Raw genomic sequence first — 24,296 nt, 5'->3', positions numbered from 1 at the left:
TGATTCAAATAAAAAAGCTTCAATAGAATTCATGTTGTTTACATTTGTTTGTTCCAAAAAGCATTTGAGATAGGAATTTATAGTTTTAATTAACAAAATTCTAAGACATAATCAGCTGCTTTCTCAAAGCTATCTGGCTTAGGAGTGTATGTCATGTATGATGTTAAAACTGGAATAGTCTGCAACCCAGAACAAAATATACAATCTGGGATTGCTAATCTGTTACAATAGAGGTCTCATCTAGCTTAATACTGTAAATTGTCTACCTTTAAACATGAATGCTAATGGAATTTATAGTCCAACTTTAAATCAAAATATGCAATTTCAGATTACTTGGGATACTATTATATTTCAATTTTAGGTATTTTGGAAAAGGCCTTTTAAAGCACCAACTATTTATAAATACTAACCAGTTTATACTAATTGGTATTATATTATTTCCTAATTTTGAATCTGCATCTGTATAATGGTCAGTTAGCATTATAAAGCATAATACTTTTTTCTGTTCTTTCCTGTTGGCCTCTGAGCTTGCCCAATAACTTTTCCATTGTTTACCTTCTAATTAACGTCTCTTGTTCTAGGGAATATGACCTTTACCTACAACTTTATAAAAATATTTTCATTCTCTTTAATGCCTTATTTCTTCTCTAATAAACTTGAATCAGGAGCTCTCTTCATTAAGATCTTATTTAATTAGTTTCAGTCCTGGTGGAAGCCTCCCCTGCACCCCCATAGTCTCCTCTTGTTCCATTCAGATGCTTTAACTAGTGACTAGAACCTAATGGGTGATTCTTCCATGAATGTATTTTCCTTTTCATGTGGCTTATTCTAACTGTGTGATTGCCACAAGAAATAAAAGCATAAGATCAACTATGATATGCCAATGGCCAATCATTTAGCATAGCCCCTTATTTGAGAATGTGATAGGGGTAGGACAGAAGAAACTAAGAACCTGGGAGATTGCATTAATTCTCATCAAGTGGCAGAGTCAGGTTAGAACCTGGATTTTAGGATTCTAAGATGTTACAATGTACACTTGACCTGTGTTTAATTTGCTTCTGAGATTAGCAAGGGCATGTTGTAGGGGCCATGGTTATTGAATAAACTTTTGTTATTTATTAATAGTAAATTCATATGGATATGTTATCCACAAATTATCTGCATCAAGCTAAATAAAAATACCAAGTTAAAAAAAGACTCTTGGCTGGGCATGGTGGCTCACACCTGTAATCCCAGCACTTTGGGAGGCCGAGGCAGGTGCATCACCTGAGGTTAGGAGTTGGAGACCAGCCTGGCTAACATGGCAAAACCCTGTCTCTACTAAAAACAGAAAAATTAACCGGGTGTGGTGGTATGCACCTGTAATCCTAGCTACTCAGGAAGCTGAGGCAGGAGAATCACTTGAACCTGAGAAGCGGAGGTTGCAGTGAGCTGAGATCAAGCCATTGCACTCCAACCTGGGCAACAAGAGCGAAGCTCTGTCTCAAAAAAAAAAAAAAAAAAAGTGTTTGGGAAATACTGATTTCTTATATGATGGGACCAATCTCATGGTGGTGTTCTGAGCACTAGATCATATGATGGTTAGTACATTCTTTATCAGTAAATTACCTTACCCTACTTCTTTTCTTTCTGTGAGACATGGGATTTTTATTTACCTTTTTAAACTTTCTTTGGTGAGGTCACTAACATATCTTTTATTTCTTTCTTTTTATATAATGATATATTTTTATATGGCCAAGAGCCGTAGAAATCTGTAAAGTAATGGTGTTACACTGAGAAAACTACAACCCAAGATTGCAAATTACCGACCCAGGATTAATCATGACTTGTTTGTGGCCAAATTGAGAGAAAGATTCTGGTCTCTTGACTTCTGATCCAGGGCTTTGTCATGGCACTATCAGTTTTTAAACTTCTTTAGCCATGGAACCCATATTTCAGATGAGATTTTGGGCAACCCTTCTAACATAGAAAGAAAAGCAGAGCTCCTCAAGTTGAAAGGAGATGGAGGCCTAAAGACATATGCACATGGTCTCCCCAAGACTCTCTGTATTGTAATATACTGCTCTCGACATAGTTCACAATACAGATGAAGGGTTTACTCCTTCTCTCCTCCTCCAAGTATGGTCTAGTTCTTTTCTGGAGCATTTCTGTCCCCTATATCTGAAATGAACGTAATTGGAAAGGTTGGAGGAGATACTGACCCAGCCTGGGAATTACATTTATAAATGCAATGCCAGTCTTCCCAGTTGATTCTGGAACATTTTTCCTGTGTGTCAAGAGGAAGCAGCGGGAGAGATGTTGCTATGAGAATCCACTGATGTTTGATGTTGGTTCTTCTGACATAGCAGGGCTGTGCTATCCCATTTCCTTTTCTTTGCTGTAAGAATTCACCCTGAAGGTGTGTGCTCATTTATGATGCTTTTCCCAAGGACGGGTAGAACAGCCTGCCGAGTCAGAGCTACCAAAGTACCAAATGCTGGTTTCACTGCTTACTAGCTGGTGACCTTGGGCAATTCACTTAATATCTCTGTGCTCATCTGTAAAATATGGGTAATAATATTTAATCTCATAGAGTTGTGGGGAAGATTAAATAAGATAACCAAAACATTTAGAACTATAGTGTTTGGGCAATAGTAAGTACTTATGAGTGTTAGCTATAGCTCTTATTCTTAAGTCTAGGCTATATAAATTTATTTTTTATTTTTTTACATGGAACACTTCACAAATTTGTGTTATTACCCTTGTGCGGGGCCATGCTAATATCTGTATCGTTCCAATTTTAGTATATGTGCTGCCGAGTCAAGCACAGGCTATATAAATTTAAATCATTAATAGGATACATGGTCAAAATTTTTAAACACTTGGAAAATATTCCAATCTAGTGTTGTTAAACTGAAATAAAAATATATTTTTGGCAGAGGAATATAGCATAATAGTGATAAAGCCCAATTAGCTTTGCATGATCACAATGTTGATGAAATTGTTTAAAGTGTATATTTTTAAATACTTTTCCAAATAAAAGCTTAAAATAACAACAAAGCCACAATATAATAATCACTTGGGTTTGCAATATAAATTAGATTGTTAAAGGCTTGGAGACATTTTCACTTTTACTTAGTTTTGCATGATTTTATTGCAGGTAAGGAAAGCTGCACAAAGCGGTCAACCAGCATTTCCTAGAAAACTCTTTTTGACTGTCGATCTTCAAATTAAGGTTTCTGATTGCACATCAGTAAAAACCTCTGCAAAGAAAGTGTGTATTTAGGCCATTATCTGTTGAAGAGCAATAATGCCCTTGATGAGTACATTCTTGTTCTTAAAGTTGCTGCCAACCAGGTGCGGTGGCTCTTGCCTGTAATCCCAGCACTTTGGAAGGCCGAGGCAGGTGGATCACCTGAGGTCGGGAGTTTGAGACCAGCCTGGCCAACATGGTGAGACCCTGTCTCTACCAAAAATACAAAAATTAGCTGGGCATTATGGTAGATGCCTGTAATCCTAGCTACTCGGGAGGCTGAGGCACAAGAATTGCTTGAACCCGGGAGAAGGAGGTTGCAGTGAGCCGAGATCGTGCCACTGCACTCCAACCTGGGCGACAGAGTGAGACTTTGTCTCAAAAAAAAAAAAAAAGCTGTCATTTTCAGAATAAAATGAAGCCTTTTTCTGCTCCTGTAACTGTAGGATTCTGAAGCCCTATTTTGGAGTTAGGATTTTCTTTTTCCACTATCCTTTTTGTACCTGTCTTTATCACATCCAGATATGTTTCACATGTGAAAGCTTTATGATTATTGAATATTATGTTCAAGTAATTTTGTGTATTTTCTTACTATTGGCAGCCTTTGAACAAGTCTGATTTGCACTTACAGAACACCATTTTTAAGAGATTTGTATAATCGTGCATGAATATAGGTCAAAAGGTAGACGTAAAGAATAGTAGCCATACCATGAACATGTCGGGCACAAACCACCCAAGAGGGGAAGGTTGGTTTCTTAAGAAGCAGAATGTTATAAATTGGTGTTTCTTTTTAAAAAGGAATTTAGGGGAGAGGGGACACTGGGTTTTGTAACCCAACTGGGTAGCAAGTGCTGTATTTGAAAGTTCATTTCTTGATCCAGTAGCACATACCAGGAAGTTGTAGCAGGAAAGGTTTGTTGGAAGATGTGACATCTGCTGAGACCTGAAGCATGAGAGGCAAGTGTGTAAGCAAGTGGATGGGGTTGGGAAGAAGTTTAGGCCGCTAAAAAAATTATACATAAAGCTTGATAAGAGGGGATATTGCATGTGAAATGAACAGAAATTCAGTAAATATGGTGGAAGTGCAGGATTTAGGGAATAGAAAAAACTAGTTTCAAAAATCGAGGCTAGAAGTGAAGGTAGGGGCCAGATTATGAAAAGCCTTGTAAGCAATGCTAAGAAACAGTAGATGTCAGAAGGACATGCCACCATCTAAAAAGCAGTCTTGAGAATAAGTAATTGGATAAAGGTGACCTGACTAGGTATTTGTTTTTTAAGGAAATTGTGTTAATTTTGTTAGGTGTAAAAATGGCATTAGGGTCATGTTGGGGAAAAAAGAATCTCTATCTTACAGATTAAATTGCATGGTCTCTGAGATTGCTTCCAAAAATACAGAGTAGAGGACAGATTAAGAAACAAAAAAGATTTCCTGTGATAATTGTTATAGCTAATGGGGTTCACTGTAGTATTTTCTACTTTCATTATGTTTGAGATTTTCTATTATGAATTTTTTCTTAAGTCAAAATAAGCAATGGACTTTTAGGTCATAGGGAGCCGTTTAAGTCTTTAACGAGGTCAGTAAAGCAGGAAATAGATTAGGAACAAAAGCAGAGAGGAAGGGAGTGCTGCATTAAATACCATGATTGTGGAGCTGTCAGTTTTCCCTTGTGTAAGAATGTCCATCTTTTTATATTTTCTTGGTGAGCTGTTCTCTATTATCTATTTTCTCTTAATACTTTTACTTTGTACTCTACTTGTAAAAGTACTAGTAATGCCTGCTATTCCTAATACTTTATCAGCCTTTTATTTACAAAATAATCTTGTATGTATCTTGTTAGTGGATGGATTGAATCCATTTAAAATTTGTTGTGGCTGTTGATTTGTTTGGACTTACGTCTGTCCTCTGTAAGTAAGAGATGTCTGTGAAAAGAGAGCAGAGGTAAATAGATGGGAGATTAAAACGGACAGGATTTGGAGTGATTTTCAGGTGAGCAGGGGCGGGAGTTTGAAGTTGGATAATAGCTAACATTTATTTACTCCGAAGACCTGATTGGATGGTGGTACCATTTACTGTGATAAGAAATGGAAGAGGAGGTGTCTGACTGGAAGGAAATGGCAAGTGTGTTTTGGTACATGAGTTGTAAGCATCTGCTTTTTCTTTGTTCTTAGAGCTATGAACTCTTAGATGGAATTCATTATTTTCCTTTAAAGATACCCCCCATTAACCCATAATCACTTTTGCCATTTTTAAGATTGCCTCTAAGGTATCTTAACCAGGCACATTAACCAGAATGTCATTTTTGGTCGCGTTTGGTTTGGTATAAGCTTTGGAAATGGGCTCCCAATGTCCTATTCTTACCGATGCAGATTATGCTGTAAGAGATAATTTTAGAAACAATAAAAACAACTCATTTTCTAGGCTGTTTCTTTGTTTCATGGGAAGCAAAGAAGTATAATTCTTTGATATTTTTAAATATAAATATTTGATAGCATGTTTATATTTTAAAAAGCAATTAAAGTGATTATTTATAGGCAAGCACTTTTATTTATATAGGGTCATCAATGACAATTAGATTTAATGGAAATAAGATTAACTATAAAATTACATCTTTTAGCTTCCTAATGCTAATTGAACATTGAGTTTGTAATGTTTCCTGACTACCTCTTGGCATTATGTTCAGGTTTAGAGACAGCGATTTTAATCATCCTGTGTTTTTCTAAGCCCATTTCACCCTTTAGAAAACAGTTTTGATCATAGTTCACTCCCATGGATAGACCAGTGCCAAACCAAACAGGATAACTACTTGGCTGATTTTCTATTCACTGCTGATAGGTGGAGCTTGGCATTTTAAAAGGCTATTAACAGAGAGACTGTTTTACTTCTTTCTGATTTTATTTTCAGGTTTGGTGTTTGTTTGTTTGTTTGTTTGTTTGTTTTGAGACGGAGTCTCGCTCAGTCGCCCAGGCTGGAGTGCAGTGGCGCGATCTCGACTCACTGCAAGCTCCACCTCCTGGGTTCACGCCATTCTCCTGCCTCAGCCTCCCAAGTAGCTGGGACTACAGGCGCCCGCCGCCATACCTGGCTAATTTTTTGCATTTATTTTCAGTTTTTATATACCCTAGACGTTTTAAAAATTCCTGTTAAGTTATGTATAACCAGTCTTTTTCCCATTTTATTTCCGTCATTTGATTTTCTTTTCACTTTTACATCTACCTGGCATATGGTTTTACTAAACTTCAAATGTTATTTCAGGCTGTTTTCTAATCTGTAAAAGTTTTTATCTCTCATTGTTCTTTTTAAGTGACTTCTGCTTGGGAAGGGGGGAGAAAGCAGTTACTAATCAAAAATGCCTTGAGGACAGGAGCCAGCTTCTCTTCTGCTGCCTTCCTTAGCACTTAGGACCCAATTCTGCACAGAACAGGAGGACATAAATAATTCTGTCTTTGTTGGCTGTCTGTTTATTTACTTTACCTTCTAGGCCATCAGCAATAGTATTAACAATTGCTACATATTTAACCGGCAAGTACTGATATCTTGAGTTTGGTCACTGTTTTTCATTCAACCCAGGGTACAGTTTTAAAAGTTTTCTGTACCTGTAGCTTCTATCCCATTTACTTTAGATAAAATTGAAAAATGTCTGCACTGAAGGTCAAATTCTGAATTCTTGTTAGATATTTGATAGCTTTAACTTTTATGTCTCCACATAATGCTTTTGTTTTTATTCTTCCTCTGCTTATAATATTGCATCTTTAGCCTTTTTTAAAAAGCCTAATATGCATTAAACACTTACTTAAAAAAACAGCACTGGGATGATCAATTAAATAAAAGTCCATTATGACTAGTGTAATTAGAATACTATACACATGCTATTTTGATCTATTATAAATGGAAAAGAACTCAAAGGTAAAAATCCATAATTGAGTAAGTATGGGAGCATTTTCAGAGGAATCTTTTTAGTTTTAGAAAGTTATATTAGTACAGGTTTCTAGAGGGCATTTACTGTAATTGGATCTCAGTAGGTTGGAACATTGATGTTCCTGATGTTCTTTTGACTTGATGGTGCACTGATTTTTTTTTTCTGACAATGGTTTTTCATTTAAAATTTTAAATTGAGTGTTTCTCATAAGTCTGGTGAGCCTAATTTGAATAGTCACCCTGTTACTTTAATGTCCCATCCTGCTTTGTCTTTGTAGCACTTTTAATCTTTAATTACTGTTGTCTTACATTAGCAGAATTCAAGCTCCATGAGGGAAGTGACTGTTTTAAAACTGTTGTATCCCTAGAACAGTGACTAGTACATAGTTGGCACTCACTAAATATTATTGAATGAATAATTATTTTAGCCAAGCATAGTATTGTGCACCCTGTAGTACCAGCTACTCAGGAGGCTAAGGCAAGAGGATTGCTTGAGCCCAGGAGTTACAGGCTGCAGTAAGCTATGATTGTGCCACTGCACTCCAGCCTTGGTGACAGATTGAGACCCCTTCTCTTAAAAAATAAGAACAACCTTTGTCTTTTTAGGCAGCAAAATTAAAACATGCTGCTTATTTTTTCAAAGCAAAAAAAAAAAGATAAAAAGTGAAGTAAATGTTCCATGTAGTATCACCCTTCCAGTAACCATGTAATTTATATAGCACAATTTTATTTATATAATATACATTTATTTATAATGCACCTAGTCCCATTTTGATGGACAGTGTGGTTCTGGTTTTTCAGTCTTACAGATCCAGAATCACTTATCCGCAATTTCAAAATCTGAACAGTAGTAGAATTACTGTGTCAAAAGATAAAAGCATTTCTAAAGCTCATCACGTATTTACAAAGATATTCTCAAAAGAATGGTACCAATTTATGATTCTACCAGCAATTCAGTGCAGTTTTTATGCTCCTTTCTGATTATAGCTTAAATTACATTTTAATGGGATTTGTTTCAAAATAACTTTCCAGTGTTCCTTATCCATGAATTAGAATAGGGTAGAAGCTTGTGTGCTAATTTATCAGTGAGACATTCTGTAGGAAGTTCTATATTATTGGTAATTGGGAGATATTTAGTCACAGGAACTCTTTGGCCTGTGATTTGTCAGAGAAGGTGTAGGGGAAATCAGCTTCAAATAGGAAGTAAAGAAATGAGTTCTGGCTCACCTCAGATTTATATTCTATTTCTGTTTCTCTACTCACTGCAGAAGTAGATATCACAGCAAAAGTTATTCTCTGTTCTCCATGTTTTCTCGGGGTTTAGATTCCTGAAATCATTTGCCTTCATATATATATGAGGGATATGAAAAGAATATGAAAATGAAAAACTGACAGTGTGCAAAGATGAGCATCAAGGCCTCAAATGAAAGCCTTGATTATATAAATAATCACAATTATATTGTATATATTATTAATCTAAAATTTATTATATACTTATGCTGTGTTTATTTACCTATAATAAACTGTTCCTGATAGAGTATCTGACTTTTTCACATGTTAAATTAGTTTTAATTGTGGTTTTGTATATGATTTACGATTGCCACAGTAGAAATATTTCAGTTCAGTCTGTAGAATTTTAATATCACGTCGCTGTGTAAAAGCACCTGCCCACAGTTCCCACCACAGTTTGGTTTTTCATCCAGATACTCCGGATTTTAATGACAAGGGTTGATCCCCCTGTAAGTTTTACTTTCACAGAACATGTCTTACTTTGGGCTCCTAAGAACTATTTAAATGCAGCTCCAGTGTCTACCTTCACTTTTCCACATTTTTATTCTCTTTTAAGGCTTTATTGCAGAAACTCTTACTTTTGTTCACCTATTCATTTTCTTTTCCAAACTCATTTCTCTCTTCTGATCACCTTCTGAAGGGACAGCTTGGATATGTTGGAACTAAATTTCTTGTATTATAATATATCTAAAAGAAACACAAAATAAGCTGTATACCGTGTTCTAGGTTTTTGCAAAAGAAAAACAGGCAGTTCGCTAGGGATCACAGCATAATTAATGGTGTACAAATAGACACTCCACGATCATTATTGTGCCAACAGCCACCAGAGCTTTGTGAGGAATGTTCAAGCTCTGTACAGGGGGCATTACTTCAGTAGAGTAGGCAACAAAAGACGCATTTGTTTATTAGAAACTTTGCTTTGCAACTTTGTGAACCAGCACAGTTGGTCACAAATGGAAATGAAAGTCTTGAGTGAGCTGTTCTGCCTGTTTTAAGAGAGAAATGCGTCATTCCCTGAAGGTTACTGGATTAGTTTACTTGCTCTAGAGCTAACAACATAGGGATTTAGTTCTAAAGAACCTTATTTTTCCCTAGGAGACTATGTCTATTGGTAGCCATTCTGAATATCCATATACTAAGCCACTAATATTATCTAAAACAGTACTTAAGTACTATGATGAATAAACCAAATTTATTTCCAAGTGATTTTTTTAAGTATACAAACTTTCTAGTGAAAATTGTGGAAATTTACATTTTATGGCAGTTTCTTCATTTCCTTGATTTATTAGAATAAATGAAAATTCAATAGATAAATATAGGTATATTTTAAGTATCAATATCATTGTCACTTGCATCCCTTAACATTGTTTAAATGGCATTCTGTTAGATTAACGATTTTAATCTTTTAGGTACATTTTATCTCTAAGGTTATTCTCTTTGTGTCTCTACCTCATGTCTTCAATGAAGTGTTGGGTTGGGTTGAGATATCTGGGTCCCTCTTCCTAGAGCCAAATTTGAATAACATAAATCATCATTATTAGGTTATTTGCAGAAACCAATCTCTGAAGCCTATGATTGGAAGCACTGGTCAAATAAGTGCTTTTGAGAGACAATTATTTATTTAAAAGCAACATAACGGTTTAAATTCTAGGAGAACCTACAGCCTATTACAACAAACTTAATAGCTTTAGAGAAGGTATACCTTTTTATAATTTCAAAACATTTGAAAGCAGTGGCTTATTTAGTCACTCATGCAAAAGCAACTCTGGAAAAACAGCTCTGCATAAATCGTTCTGTTATAAAGACAGACGCACATGTCTGTTCATTGCAGCCCTATTCACAATAGCAAAGACATGGAGTAACCTAAATGGCCATTGATGATAGACTGGATAAAGAAAATGTGGTACATATACACCGTGGAATACTATGCAGCCATTAAAAAGAATGAGATCATGTCCTGTGCAGGGACATGAATGGAGCTGGAGGCCATTATCCTTAGCAAACTAATGCAGGAACAGAAAACCAAATACCACTTGCTCTTACTTATAAGTGGGAGCTAAATAATGAGAACGCATGGACACATAGAGGGAAACAAAATATACTGCTGCCCACCCACTGAAGGGTGAAGGTGGGAGGAGGGAGAGTATCAGGAAGAATAGCTGATGGATGCTGGGCTTAATACCTGGGGGATTAAATAGTCTGTACAACAAACCCCTATGACACGCATTGACCTGTGCAACAAACCTGCACCTGTATCCCTGAACTTAAAAGTTAACAAAGAAAACAGCGTTGCATTTTTAAATGGAAGCAGAAAATAGTATAGACTGTATGTGAATGGTCTACATTGTTTATTACTTCATTTGTGGAACATTTTTGTGGTTGGCATAAGAGAATGAAAAATGGAGGGTTTTCAGTCCTTTCTAGGTCTTCTGTGTTGTCTCCCTTTCTCTTTTTTCCTTTCCTTTTAATGAAGACCCTGCTCTATCTTGAAGAACCCAGGTGGACTGAAGCATAGGACTTCAGGACACTAGGAGCTTTCTAGCCCTCATGGTCCCCACTCCACAATACCCTATACTAAGACTTGGTAAATTGCAGAAGTGATGGAACTAAACTGCTCAAGGTACAGATTCTAGAACCAACCTTCTCCTTAATAATTTTTCAGTGCCCAATTCCTGCTTCTAGGAAATGTGCCCCTAAACCTCTCAGGCTGTATTAAGCTATTTCTTGAACTCATTTTGTTAGCACAGAGCACAAAGCACAAATGTGATAACCAGTAACCCATTATATTTTAAATAAATAACAGCGTCTAATTCTAGATGTTAGACTCCTATAAGGAAATGATATTGAAGTATATCTAGGTGCCATTTCTGCAGCAGCACAGGGATTGAGTAAACTTCCTGTTCTTAGGCACGTGCCATCCGCTGTAAACACCAAATGTACTGGCCACAGCACCTGGTTAAATGTTTCTCCTCAAGTCTCTGCCTTTATCTCCATACAGAGCAGGATTATCTAACTCATTTCTATAGATTTTTGCTTAAAGGTAACTTTGCTTAAATCTCAAAACAGAGTGGTAATATCTCTTCCATTGCATTAGTAAACAGCAAGCAATGTTTCAAGAAGTCATTTTTAAATACCCATTTCAGTGGCCTGTTTTTATTAGGCTTTGCAACTTTTTTTTTTGAAATAGTATGAAATATATACACTGGTCTCCATGTGGTAGAGGCAGCAATCAATATGTGGATTTCTAAAATAATCTGAAGGTCATGGAATACAAGAGCTGTATTAAAATAGAGAATTATAAAGTTATTTTAAGGGAACTATTCTTTTTCTTTATTTCATTTTTTATCCTGACTTTTCTGCAACAAGATTATTCTTTCAAATCTAGGAAATTTTTTGTTGTTGACAAGGATGATATACTGTTGACTTTGACTGTGATCTATTTACTTAGAAGGAGATCTCTAGTTTCATTTAGAGAGTGTTATGTGGTTTACGGGAATATAATGTTAAACTATTAGACTCAGGTTTTGCTTTTCTTTCTTCCCTAGACTAGCCATTATTCTTAGGAGAAAATATTAACTCCAATATCAGTCTTAAATATCTTATTTTAAAACTATTAAATGGGACTGGTTGTGGTGGCTCACACCCATAATCCCAGCATTTTAGGAGGCTGAGGGGGGAGAATCACTTGAGGCTAGGAGTATGAGACCAGCCTGGGCAACATAACAAGACCATATTTCTACAAAGTATTATTTAAAAAATTAGCTGGCATGGTGGTGTGCACCTGCAGTCCTAGCTACTCGGGAGGCTGTGGCAGGAGGATCCCTTGAGCCTAGGAGTTTACTGCAGCCTGGATGTCAGAAAGACACCCTCTCTAAACAAAGCAAAACAAAAATGACTAAATGGGATTTTTTTAAGGTTTTCAACACCTCTCACTTCAATAGGTAATCTATGCAGCCTCCTATTACAGAGTAAATTAAACCCTAAGGTATTAAAACCTAAGAGAATCAGTTTCTAGGTATATAAATCTTTGGGGTATATAATGAAAGCTAGGAATGTAGAAGCAGATAATTATCACTGTTGTTCAGTTAGGCTGTTATAGTTAACCTTACTGATAAAGCCCCCAGGGTGTTTGGCCTAAACAAGTGCTGACTGCTTTTGTTTGACCATTAAACATGGAACAGGTAATGCAAGTTGTATGAAATGATTCTCGTGACCACGTGTCTATCTTGTATGAAATGATTCTAGTGACCACATATCTATCCTGTAAAGTTCTTTTGTGAATTAGTAAAATGATAGTTTAGGTTATTGAAAGTGCAAATGTCTGTTTATATTATAGGGACTTCTTTTGTTCATCTGCTAAGTAGATAAACATTTTAACACAAAGATAAGCCTTCAACCCAGCTTATTCTGGATGTCATATTTCACTAGCAGTAAGTCCAGAAAGGGGTGGAAAGTCGCAAATTTCCACCTCACTCTTTCTTTTTTTTTTTTTTTTTTTTTTTTTTTTTGAGACACAGTCTCACTCACTCGCCCAGGCTGGAGTGCAGTGGCGCGATCTCGGCTCACTGCAACCTCCACCTCCTGGGTTTAAGTGTTTCTCCTGCCTCAGCCTCCTAAGTAGCTGGGACTACAGGTGCACACCACCATGCCTGGCTAATTTTTTTATTTTTAGTAGAGACGGGGTTTCACCATGTTGGCCAGGATGGTCTGGATATCCTGACTTCATGATCCATCCACCTTGGCCTCCCAAAGTGCTGGGATTACAGGCGTGAGCCACCGTGCCTGGCCTCAGCCTTGCTCTTTGTACTAAACACTGAAAACATCTACATCAAGAAGGAAGACACTATTTAGGGAGTCCCCTCTTCCCCACCCTACTGAAACTCTAGATTTGTCAAGAATGGAGCTGGGGAAAGCGAGCATAAACCATCATTTGGGAGAAGCTCCAATGCATGATATGCTCCCCAATTCTCACACCTTAACTTTGAGAACCTCTCATTTAGGGTAAATTTGAATGGAAATGTGAAGAATTATTTTAAATATTCCCTAGTCTTTGACCTTGTTTTATAGTCTTCTTCTATCTTCAGGGTTTGGGTAACCCTTTCTATCTTTCCATTAACATACCTACCTATCTAAATAATCTACCTCCCTACCTATTTATCTATTCACTCCTTTATTTTTTCATTTATCCATTCATTCACCTTACTGCATGTTCCCTGTTGTACCATGGATTATTAAAGCAACTTCCCATGTGACTCCATCTTCTTTTAAGATTCTTCTCCTTCTGGAGAGCTTTAGCTTCACAATCCCAGGGCTGCGATTTCTGTCTTTCCAAAATATGCTAAGAATCACAGTTAATCATCACATTTTCCAGTCACCAATAGAAAGCCTCACAGCTAGGAAATGTCCACAAAAAGAAGCCAAATTTTAAAATATCCTGTGGAACTTCCAGTTGTATTGAAGGTACTTTATTATATCAGCGTCATTAAGGCAAAAACAGTTGATAAGGTGAGCAGTCTTCCACCATCTCTGTATGCTACACTGTGGACTGCAGATCATCCCTGCTTGTGAGATACTCTCAGTTCTACAGTTTGTTGTTTTCAAATTTGTACAGCTAATATTTGCTGTGGGTAAATACTGTATTCATTTCAACAAGTATTAAATGGTCTACCTGGCCATTTGTGTGTGTGTGTGAGATATAGACCATTTTTCCCCCTTTTAATTTAACTCATCGTAAATTTTGATGAATTTTGCTAGAAAATCCATCTTTTTTGTCATTTCATGTTGTTTAGTTACAAGTTTATTTTTAGAGCACAGTTTACACAAATTTTGTTAAATAGTTTGCTTTTCATTAGATCTTGATCTTGTCTGTAGAAAACTTGGAAATGTTTATTATTTCAGAGTCACTGTAAAAGTAGTGTTTAGCTGGTAAGTACAACACTTTAAAGGGATGAGTGAGCCCGGAAGTTAATAAGAGGGTATGGGATGTTCCTTGGTTTTCTAGTTCTTTAGAAATAATTTATCTTGATGGGCTATTATTATTTTTTTTTTCCGAGACCAAGTCTCACTCTGTTGCCCAGGCTGGAGTGCAGTGGCACCATCTCATCTCACTGCAACCTCTGCCTCCCAGGTTCAAGCGATTCTTGCGCCTCAGCCTCCTGAGTATCTGGGATTACAGGTGCACCCCACCACACCTGGCTAATTTTTGTATTTTTAGGAGAGACGGGGTTTTGGCACGTTGCCCAGGCTGGTCTCGAACTCCTGGGCTCGAGTGATCCACCTGCCTCTGCTTCCCAAAGTGCTGGGATTATAGGCGTGAGCCACCGCACCTGGTGGGCTATACCTTTTTTAACAGCTTACTTGAGTGATAACATCATAAAGTTAAATTGTTTTAAGGGTAAAATGAAATGATTTTTAATAAATTTACAGAATTATGCAACCATCATTACTAATTTTAGAACATTTCTGTCACCCAAAAAGAAACTTCCAGCCCACTTGCAGTCACTGCCATTCCCACCTGCATTCTCAAATAACCACTAATTACTTTCTATCTCTGTTTGTTAGGCTGTATCTTTCTCTTCTTATGAAAACTGGGTGTAGAACCAAAGTAGTCCAATCTACCTGAATATGGGATGGAAAATAAGTACCAGAAATAAAAATATCTGCCCTCTACCCAAGCATATCTCCCCTAAAGTTCAGAAGTACAGTTACTGTGTGTAGCTAATTTTTCAATTATATCTTTTTCCTTATTCTTTTTTTTTTTTTTTTACCAAGCCATTCTCAGAAGAAAATGTCATCAAGATACCATCAAGCTTTCCCATTTCCCAAATTAAAAATCTTACCACACTAAAAAAGATGTAGGACTTAGTGGCAGTATAAAAACTTGTAATGATCTGACAAGGACTCTTTTCAATGTGACTTTTGTTGTGAAAGTATTTCAGAAACACATGATAATTTTTTGGTAAGCAGTGAATCTTCTGTCAGTTTTCAAGAACTTGTTAGTAAAAATACTTAACAAATTTTGTGGGCACTTCTGAAATAGAATCCCATCACTCACAAAGCACGCTTACATCCGTAAGCATATTGGTACCTCCCCATTTTGGCTGGAAAGAATTTTACAAACAAGTTAGTCTCAAATACTGTTAATAAGAAAAAGCTGGCTGGGTGCAATGGCCCACACCTGTAATCACAGCACTTTAGGAGGCTGAGATGGATGGATTACTTGAGGCCAGAAGTTCGAGACCAACCTGGCCAACAAGGCAAAACCCTGTCTCTGCTAAAAATACAAAAATTAGCTGAGCATGATGGCGTGCCTGTATTCCCAGCTACACGGAGGCTGAGGCACGAGGATCGCTTGAACCTGGGAGGCTGAGGTTACAATGAGCCAAGATTGTACCACTGCACTCCAGCCTGGGTGACATAGCGTGACTCTGTCTCAAAAAACAAACAAACAAACAAAAAAAGATAAAAAGAAAAGAAAAAGGTAAGATGTCTTGGTGTTTAGGAAAAACTTTATGGGCATGAGATTTCTTAGCTAAACTGGATGCTGTTAACATAAAATTATATACCTAACTGTATTACAGATTTAATATGGTGGCTTATTAGTAATATTAACTATAATTAAATGGCAGATATGGGTGATAGGGAAATTTTTAACAGGCTCCTTTTCTTTTTACCCTACAATAATAGTGAATTATAGGTTAATTTTTTTCTAAGTCTATATTGATCTTTACAAAATTATAAAGACTGAAGAATTGCCTGTACTGTAATCTAGAAAACCTCAGCACCATGCAATATAGCCAGGTAACAAACCTGTACCCCCGATCTAAAATAAAAGTTGAAATTTAAGAAATGAAAATAAAAACCAAGTTCATAATTGATTGTCTCTTAATCTTTTTCACTGATGCTATTGTTGACCTTTTCATATGGAATGGTACTAGAGGCTGTGGTATACCATTTAGGAACAGAGGCTCCTGAGGTCAGATTCCTGATTAAATCTAGGCTCTGCTACTTCCTCTCTGACCTTGGGCAACATACATCATCTTAATTTATTTTTATTTTTTTTATTTTTATGGGTACAATGTGGGTATATATATTTATGGGGTACATGAGATATTCTGATACAGCCATATAGTGTGTAATAATCAAATCAGGGTAAATGGGGTATCCATCACCTCAAGCATTCATCACTTTGTTATAAACATTTCAGTTATAATTTTAGTTATTTTTAAATATACTGAATACATAAATTATTATTGACTGTAGTCACCCTTACTCATTACCAGAACTTACTCATTCTATCTAACTATATTTTTTTATCCATTAACCATCTCCACTTCGCCTGCCCCACCACCCACCACTATCCTTCCCAGCCTCTGGTAACCATCTTTCTACCTCTGTCACCATAAGTTCAATTGTTTTAATTTTTAGATTCCACAAATGAGTGAGAACATGTGAAGTTTGACTTTCTGTGCCTTGCTTATTTCAATTAACATAATGTCTTCCAGTTCCATCCATGTTGTTGCAAATGATGAGATCCTATTCTTTTTTATGGCTGAATAGTACTCCAGTGTGTATATGTACTACATTTTCTTTATCCATCCATCAGTGGACACTTATGTTGCTTCCAAATCTTGGCTATTGTGAATAATGTTGCAATAAACATGGGAGTGAAGATATCTCTTTGATGTGCTGATTTTCTTTCTTTTGGATATATTCCCAGCAGTGGGATAGCTGGATCATATGGTAGTTCTATCTTTAGTTTTCTGAGGAACCTCCGTACTGTTCTCCATAGTGGCTTTACTAACTAACATTCCCACCAACAGTGTACAAGGATTCCCCTATCTCCACATGCTCACCAGCATTTGTTATTGCCTATCTTTTGGATAGAAGCCATTTTAACTGGGGTGAGATGATAGCTCATTGTAGTTTTGATTTGTATTTCTGTGATGATCAGTGATGTTAAGCACCTTTTCATATACCTGTTTGTCCTTTGTCTGTCTTTTGAGAAATGTCTATTTGGAACTTTTGCTTATTTTTTTACTCAGACTATTAGATTTTTTCCCTGTTGTTTGAGCTCCTTATATATTCTGGTTATTAATCTCTTGTCAGATGGATAGTTTGCAAATATTTTCTCCCATTCTGTGGGTTGTCTCTTCACTTCGTTTCGATTAAAAAAAAAATCTGGCTAGCAATATTTCCTAGGGTTGTTATTGTGATTAATTTAGATAATACACAAGCATAGCACCTGCCATATAAGTAAGATTTGCTGAGAAGTATTATATTGTGAATATTTTATTCCACAAGTTGATTTTTTAATGGTTTTATAGTGACAACAGAGTTTTCTTTTTTAAGGTCTAAGAAAGCTCTTGTGTCTGTTAAGAAATTCATCCTCAGATTGTTTCAACTGATATTCAATTCAATCAAATTCTGTTTCAAGACCTAGTTTTTCTTAAATCTTTAAGCTCAATGTATAAACATCTGTTATTCATTATTGCAGTTTATAAATGCAGGAACATGCTTTCTTTGATCAATGTTTTGCATCTTTCTTGAACAGATTAAATTCTTCTAAATATTAAAACTATAATCTATAGATAAAAATCTCTTAATTTTTTAGTTATATTTACATATTTAATATATCTTAAACACTTCATATACACCACAAGGCACACTTACAAATCTGGAACACAAAGCATTTCTAAGCCCTTCTACTAGAACCCATGTCTATACTCAGTCGCCTCTGCAGCTGCCGTCAGTGAGCGTCAGATCTGAACTGCATTCCCTGCACCTTTTTCTGTAGCCATGAGTATCGATCACATAGCATTTTCCCATTTTGTAAAACCATAACCTTTGATATGAATGATTGAGATTCTACAGTTTCTATTAAGATTGAAGTTTCTTCTTAATTTGATACTTCTTTTTGAGATACAGTCCTGCTCTGTCACCCAGGTTGGAGTGCAGTGATGCAATCTAAACTCACTGCAACCTCTGCCTCCCAGGTTGGAGGGATTCTCATGCCTCAGCCTCCCAAGGAGCTGGGACTACGGGCGTGTGCCAACATGCCCAGCTCATTTTTTGTATTTTAAGTAGAGATAGGGTTTTACCATGTTGGCCAGGCTGGTTTCAAACTACTGGCCTCAGGTGATCTGCCTACCTCAGCACTGTTTTCTTCTTATATAGTATTTATATATCTGTCTTGCAGTTTTACAGTTACTATGGTATCATACATTATATGTAATATTAAGGTAACCGTAATTCATTTAGCGAACCCCATGTTCTTGGATATTAGATTATTTCCAATTTTCCCTTATATGTAATGGTTGAAAATATGCTTGTAAAAATATGTTTTGTATATCTAATTCCCTAAAGATAAAGTCATAAAATAGGATAACTGAATAAAAATGCTATTCAAAGCCAATTTAAAAGCCTATGTAAAAATAATTATTCTTGCTGCACTGTATACAAATAATTAGGCCAAGTATAATAAAGCAGACCAGTCCTAGCATGATTTGTCTTTAGTACAGGAAACTGCAGACAGAAAAATTGTGTTTCAAAAACTATAGTACACCTGTTTTTAGATTCTAGTCTTGCCTAATGTTTTTCAATTTTTAATATTTTCTACAGTTTGGACCGAATTCTAATTTTTCTTGGCTAGAAGTCTTCAAAATAATGTTTTCAATTTTTTTCTTCTTTCTTCCCCATTTTTCCTAATTTGAAGTCACTGAAAACTAAGCTGTGCTTTCATGAAGACCTGTGAACTAAAGCTAGACAACTTAAACCTCAGAAGAAAATAACAACCTATTTACATTCATAAGCCACTTTCATACCTGCCTACTAATGTATAAACTTCAGAGTAATGTGATCTGTATTGATTTTCCAGGATTATTTTGTTTGTTGTTGTTTTTCTCCCTTCCTTCCCCTTTATTCTCTTCATAGGACATCAAGACTTCATGACCTTCTAAAAATGAGCTTTCCTAATAACTCAGGACCTACCCATCTTGGAACAAACCACCCTAGCCATGAGAGATAAGATGAAACCTGAGCCCAGAGACTTTTCCTTCTAAAATGCTTTCTCCCAAAGATTTAAAAAAAACAAAAGCGGGGAAATGTGAAAGGAAAATATCTCTGGGCCCCAAAATCACTAAGCTAGAGGGAAAAGTCAAGCTGGGAACTGCTTAGGGCAAACCTGCCTCCCATTCTCACACATCTGCTTACTGAGATAAATGCATATCTCATTGCCTGCTTTGGAGAGGCTAATCAGAAGCCCAAAAGAATGCAACCATTTATCTCTTATCTACCTATGACCTGGAAGCCCCCTCCTTGCTTTGAGTTGTCCCACCTTTCCAGACCGAACCAACATCTTACATATGTTGATTCATGATTCACCTTTCCAGACCGAACATCTTACATATGTTGATTCATGTCTCATGTCCCCCTAAGATTTATAAAACCAAACTGTGCTCTGACCACCTTGGGCACATGTCATCAAGACCTCCTGAGGCTGTGTCATGGGTGTGCATCCTCAACCTTGGCAAAATAACCTTTCTAAATTAACTAAGATCTATTTCAGGTTTTCAGGGTTCACACTATAGTTATCCTTTCCTACCAGTGTCTGGGAAAGCGAAAAAAGCCACAATAGTTCCTCTCTCAGTGGGTGGCAGTTCCATTAGTTCATTTGTTTAGGGTAGTATACCAGAGTACAAAGCAGATGCCAAGCCTTCTGAGTCCTCTTACATTGCAAAATACTGGAAGTTAACCTAGAAAATACTGAAAAAATTAAAGATCTGTATAGATTCATCTCCCTTTAGAAGGCAAATGGCAAACTCTGAACCTTCCAGTACACTGCTAGTGTTTTGTTACATTTTTTTTTGAACTAAGCCTGATTTATTCCAGAAATGTGAGGAAGATTTAAAATTAGAAAATGATTGTAATAAAATACATCACAAACATGTTTAAAAGGAAAAGATATTATTATCTGGAGTGAAACCAAAATGGCATTTGGTAAGACTCAGTATCCAATTGATGTTGCAATACCTAGTGGGAAAAGTCTGCTGCTTTCATTTGCACTCCTAAATGAGCTTTAGAATCTTTCTGTCAAATTACAAGAAAACACATCCATAGACACCATTGTACTTCTGTGTTTTACTTCTACATCTGTAATTTTTAACATTGTTCTAGCCAATGAAGCCAAGAAAATAAAAAGAAAACAGGCAGGTAATGACTAAAAGGCAGAAAATATATATGTGAAAATAACTAAAACATGCAATATTCCACTGGAAAGTTAGATTTTGTTTATGAATTAAAAACACAGTATCCTTATAGAATCAGTATTAACCAGTTAGAAAAGCTAAAAAAAATCACTTACTTGATTGTTGGTTACTGATGTAGCCACCATAACAAAGAAAAAATGGCATCAAATTTTAATAATTAAAATAAATGTTCAGAACTTATATGAAGAAAGCTATAAAAATTAGCTGATGTAGATAAAAGTAAGCATAAGGCTATACTATATTCATACATGGGAAGCTGAGGTATTATCCCAGTAAAGATTTGATGTTGCCATATTATATAATGAGAGTCATTTCCTTTTAATAATGTCAATAGAAGTTTTCCTATCATCTGATAAAATGATTCCAAAGTTCATCAGAGAGTAAAAATGGTAGCAGCGGCAGGTTTATACCACTAGGCTACATTACATAACTAATACTGGGTAACAGCAACTTTTTTTTGGAGACAGGGTCTCACTCCATCACCTAGGCTGGAATGCAGTGGTGTGATCACTGGCACTGCAGCCTCAACCTCTTAGTCTCAAGCAATCCTCCAACCTTAGCCTCCCAAGTAGTTGGGACTACAGGTGCACCACCACACCCAGCTAATGTTTTGTATTTTTTTTGTAACCATGCGGTTTTGTCATGTTGCCCAGACCGGTCTTGAACTCCTGGGCTCAAATGACCTCCTGCCTTGGCCTCCCAAAGTACTGAAATTACAGATATGAGCCACCACATCAATAGAAGGAATCTCAGATAAGACTTTTTAAAAACCAAGCCCAGCCATGGATATGTATCATCAAATACCTGTGAATTGGGTGATTCTCTCCTCTTGAGGTTCTAAGATAAAACTTGGAGCTCCTAGGCCTCTCAGAAAGTGATATTCTTTACTTACCATAGGTCAGGAACCCTGTACAGGGACTGTGTAGACAAGTATGAGGCCAGTTTTCCCAAGAGGCTTTTATAGGCTCCATAAGTCAAGTTTGATTCTTTAAAGGAAAGCACACCATTCCAGCCTAAGCCTTGAAAAATAACCAGTTTCTCCAGTTGTGTCCTATTATAAATGAAAACAGATTCTTATTGTACTTATACGCAAATAACTGTATTGCCATAAGTTAAGAATACAAATAGTTTCCAGTAGCTTCCCAATTCTGGAAAAATCAGAGAGAACACGAATATGCTCCAAATTTTGTTCATAGGAGTATACATTACTCAATTGTTAAAAGTTGTAAATAGCTTAAAAGTTTTCCTGACTCTGAAAAACAAAACAAAGGATGAGCAGGTTTTAAACAAAAAAAGTTAAAAAGATTACTTCAGACTTCTATTAGTTTAGTCCATGCAGTTAATTCCTGTTCTGCTTAATATTCATGAACATTTCAGCTCTCCATGAGTCCTGAAAGTTTTTCCTCTATTCTGATGTCACAATCTCCAAAGTTATCAGAAACCTGCATTCAGGAGCACCTGTAAGGGTTTTATAGCTGATTATAAAACCCCCTTCTAAAGAGGACCAAAATAAGACAATTTTCTGTGGATGACAAAATGTTTTAGGGCAGCCATAGTCAAAGACATAATTGACAAGGAAATTGGTTATGTCTGTGGCATGCAATAATTTAACATAATTATAATTATTACTGATAATGTACATTAAGTCATATCAGAATTATGGAAGTTTCTCATAATTTTGGAACACATACCAATACCATATTTATATAAATACAGCCCAAAGAAAACTAAACATCATTTTATATTTGACAACGCTTTCTGCATAATTTTTATACCAAAGTCAAATACGTCATTTTTGGACTTTAGGGAATCTAATATCTTAAAGGATTAATTAGGTAAGAAAAAGACATAATTTATAATTTGATTTGGAAAGCTTGTCAAATATCCAAGGTTTAAAACACTTGATATCACAAAATAGGATCACAAGTCATTGTAAAATAAGTCATTTCATTTAACCAAAATAACACAAGGATTAAAAAAAAAAAAAAAACCAAAATGATAACACAAGGATTAAAAAAAAAAAAAAACCAAAAAGATTTTTTTTAAAAAAGGCAATACCTTCATTCTTTGGGAAAGGAGACTTAATTTTCCAAACAATAAGCCTGAATAAGAACAGCATGAAGCCAATTAAATTTGATTTTCAAAATTTTATAAACTATAAAATTTTAATTTTAACCATAAGATAAAACTTCCATAAGCCTTTTATAAGCTTTATAACCTTTACTAAGGAGTCAGTTAATGCTTCAAGAAAACCTAATCAGGCACAGGGGCCCATGTGCTCATCTTACATCAGTGTGTCTTTGACATTGATGATTAATTTGTAGAGAAACTGAACTTATCTCTCAGAATCAATTCCTACAGTCTCATACACCCACCTGTTCCATGATAGTTCCTGGGCCTTGAGGAGTTTAATAGCTTTAATTTCTGGCCCAGTGTCTCAAGAATGCAGTTTATTTTGATTGGCATCTTTTACTGGGCCTGAAGATGGGGTTTAATTGCTGTCAGTGTTTAAAATTTAACAGGACTTTGTGTCTTTTTTAGACACAAATGTCAAAGGCCTGTAACTCAATGTCACAAGTACTTTAAAAGCACATACAGAGAGCTACATGCATGTAATAACCTCAATTTAAAAAAAGGCTTTAATCTCAGTTTTTTCCTAAGCAAACCAAAACTTAATGTGACAACTTGAAAATACAAGTTTTCTTTAATCCTCTCCTTGTGACTTATGCAGACCATTCATTACATGCTTGGACTTTCTGGTTTGTCCTGATCATCCCTCTTTCTTAAACAACCAGTCATTCTACTCTAGGACTAAATTCTTTCTCATATGAAGAATCTCATACAAAATTATTTATTTGAAATTATTTCTTTTTAAGCTTTCTTACCAAAAAAAAATTATTTTTACAACTTTCTCTACATCTCTCTTATTTCCTGGTTTGTTTTATACGTGACCTTTAAATAAGCTTTGAATTAGACAAAAATTGTTCACCCTTTTTTAAAAGGACACTTTCTTTTTGAAAGAATGTTTTCCTACAAATATATTTTTATTGGAAAATACCCAAATAATGAAATATCTATTATTTAATATAACTTTAGATTCTAAATTATGACCTGTTTGTCTACAATCATTTATCCCATTACATTTACCTAATTATTTTAATTGTTTACCTAGATTATTTATGAAAACTGTGATAGCCATCATGTGAAGTTTTGGAACCACCATTGCAAAATTATAACTGAAACAGTGAAAAAGATTTGACCTAATTGACTCCATCTTGCTAACCTCCAAGCTGTACTTGTTCATTCCTGGGTGTAGGACAAACTAACTTTGGGACCTTAGCTTATAGTTTAGCTTTAAAACAAAGACAGTAATAGTCCTTTCTCAAAACAAACCTCAGTTCCTGTGGACTAAACTGCCCAAAGCCACAAGATTAAAAGTTACAATAATCCCTGCCTTTTTTTGTTTTCCTTTTGCTTGGTAGGTCTTCCTCCATCCCTTTATTTTGAGCCTATGTGTGTCTCTGCATGTGAGATGGCTCTCCTGAATACAGCAAACTGATGGGTCTTGACTCTTTATCCAATTTGCCAGTCT

General features: G+C 35.9%; 1 protein-coding gene and 1 non-coding gene across 4 annotated transcripts in view; one reads left to right on the top strand and one right to left on the bottom strand.

Moving 5' to 3' along the window:
* The window catches only part of LOC105486291 (sphingomyelin synthase 2), an 86,373-nt gene that overhangs the window by 39,905 nt on the left and 22,172 nt on the right, over positions 1-24,296 (top strand). The gene's annotated exons all lie outside the window — the stretch shown is intronic.
* Positions 2,704-2,807, bottom strand: LOC112427491 (U6 spliceosomal RNA). The gene has a single exon (XR_003019083.2). It is a non-coding gene; the product is annotated as a U6 spliceosomal RNA (small nuclear RNA).

This window comes from Macaca nemestrina, chromosome 3, assembly GCF_043159975.1.
Source record: "Macaca nemestrina isolate mMacNem1 chromosome 3, mMacNem.hap1, whole genome shotgun sequence".
In the NCBI taxonomy this organism is placed as follows: Eukaryota; Metazoa; Chordata; class Mammalia; order Primates; family Cercopithecidae; genus Macaca; species Macaca nemestrina.
This window is presented reverse-complemented; position numbering and strand designations above follow the sequence as displayed.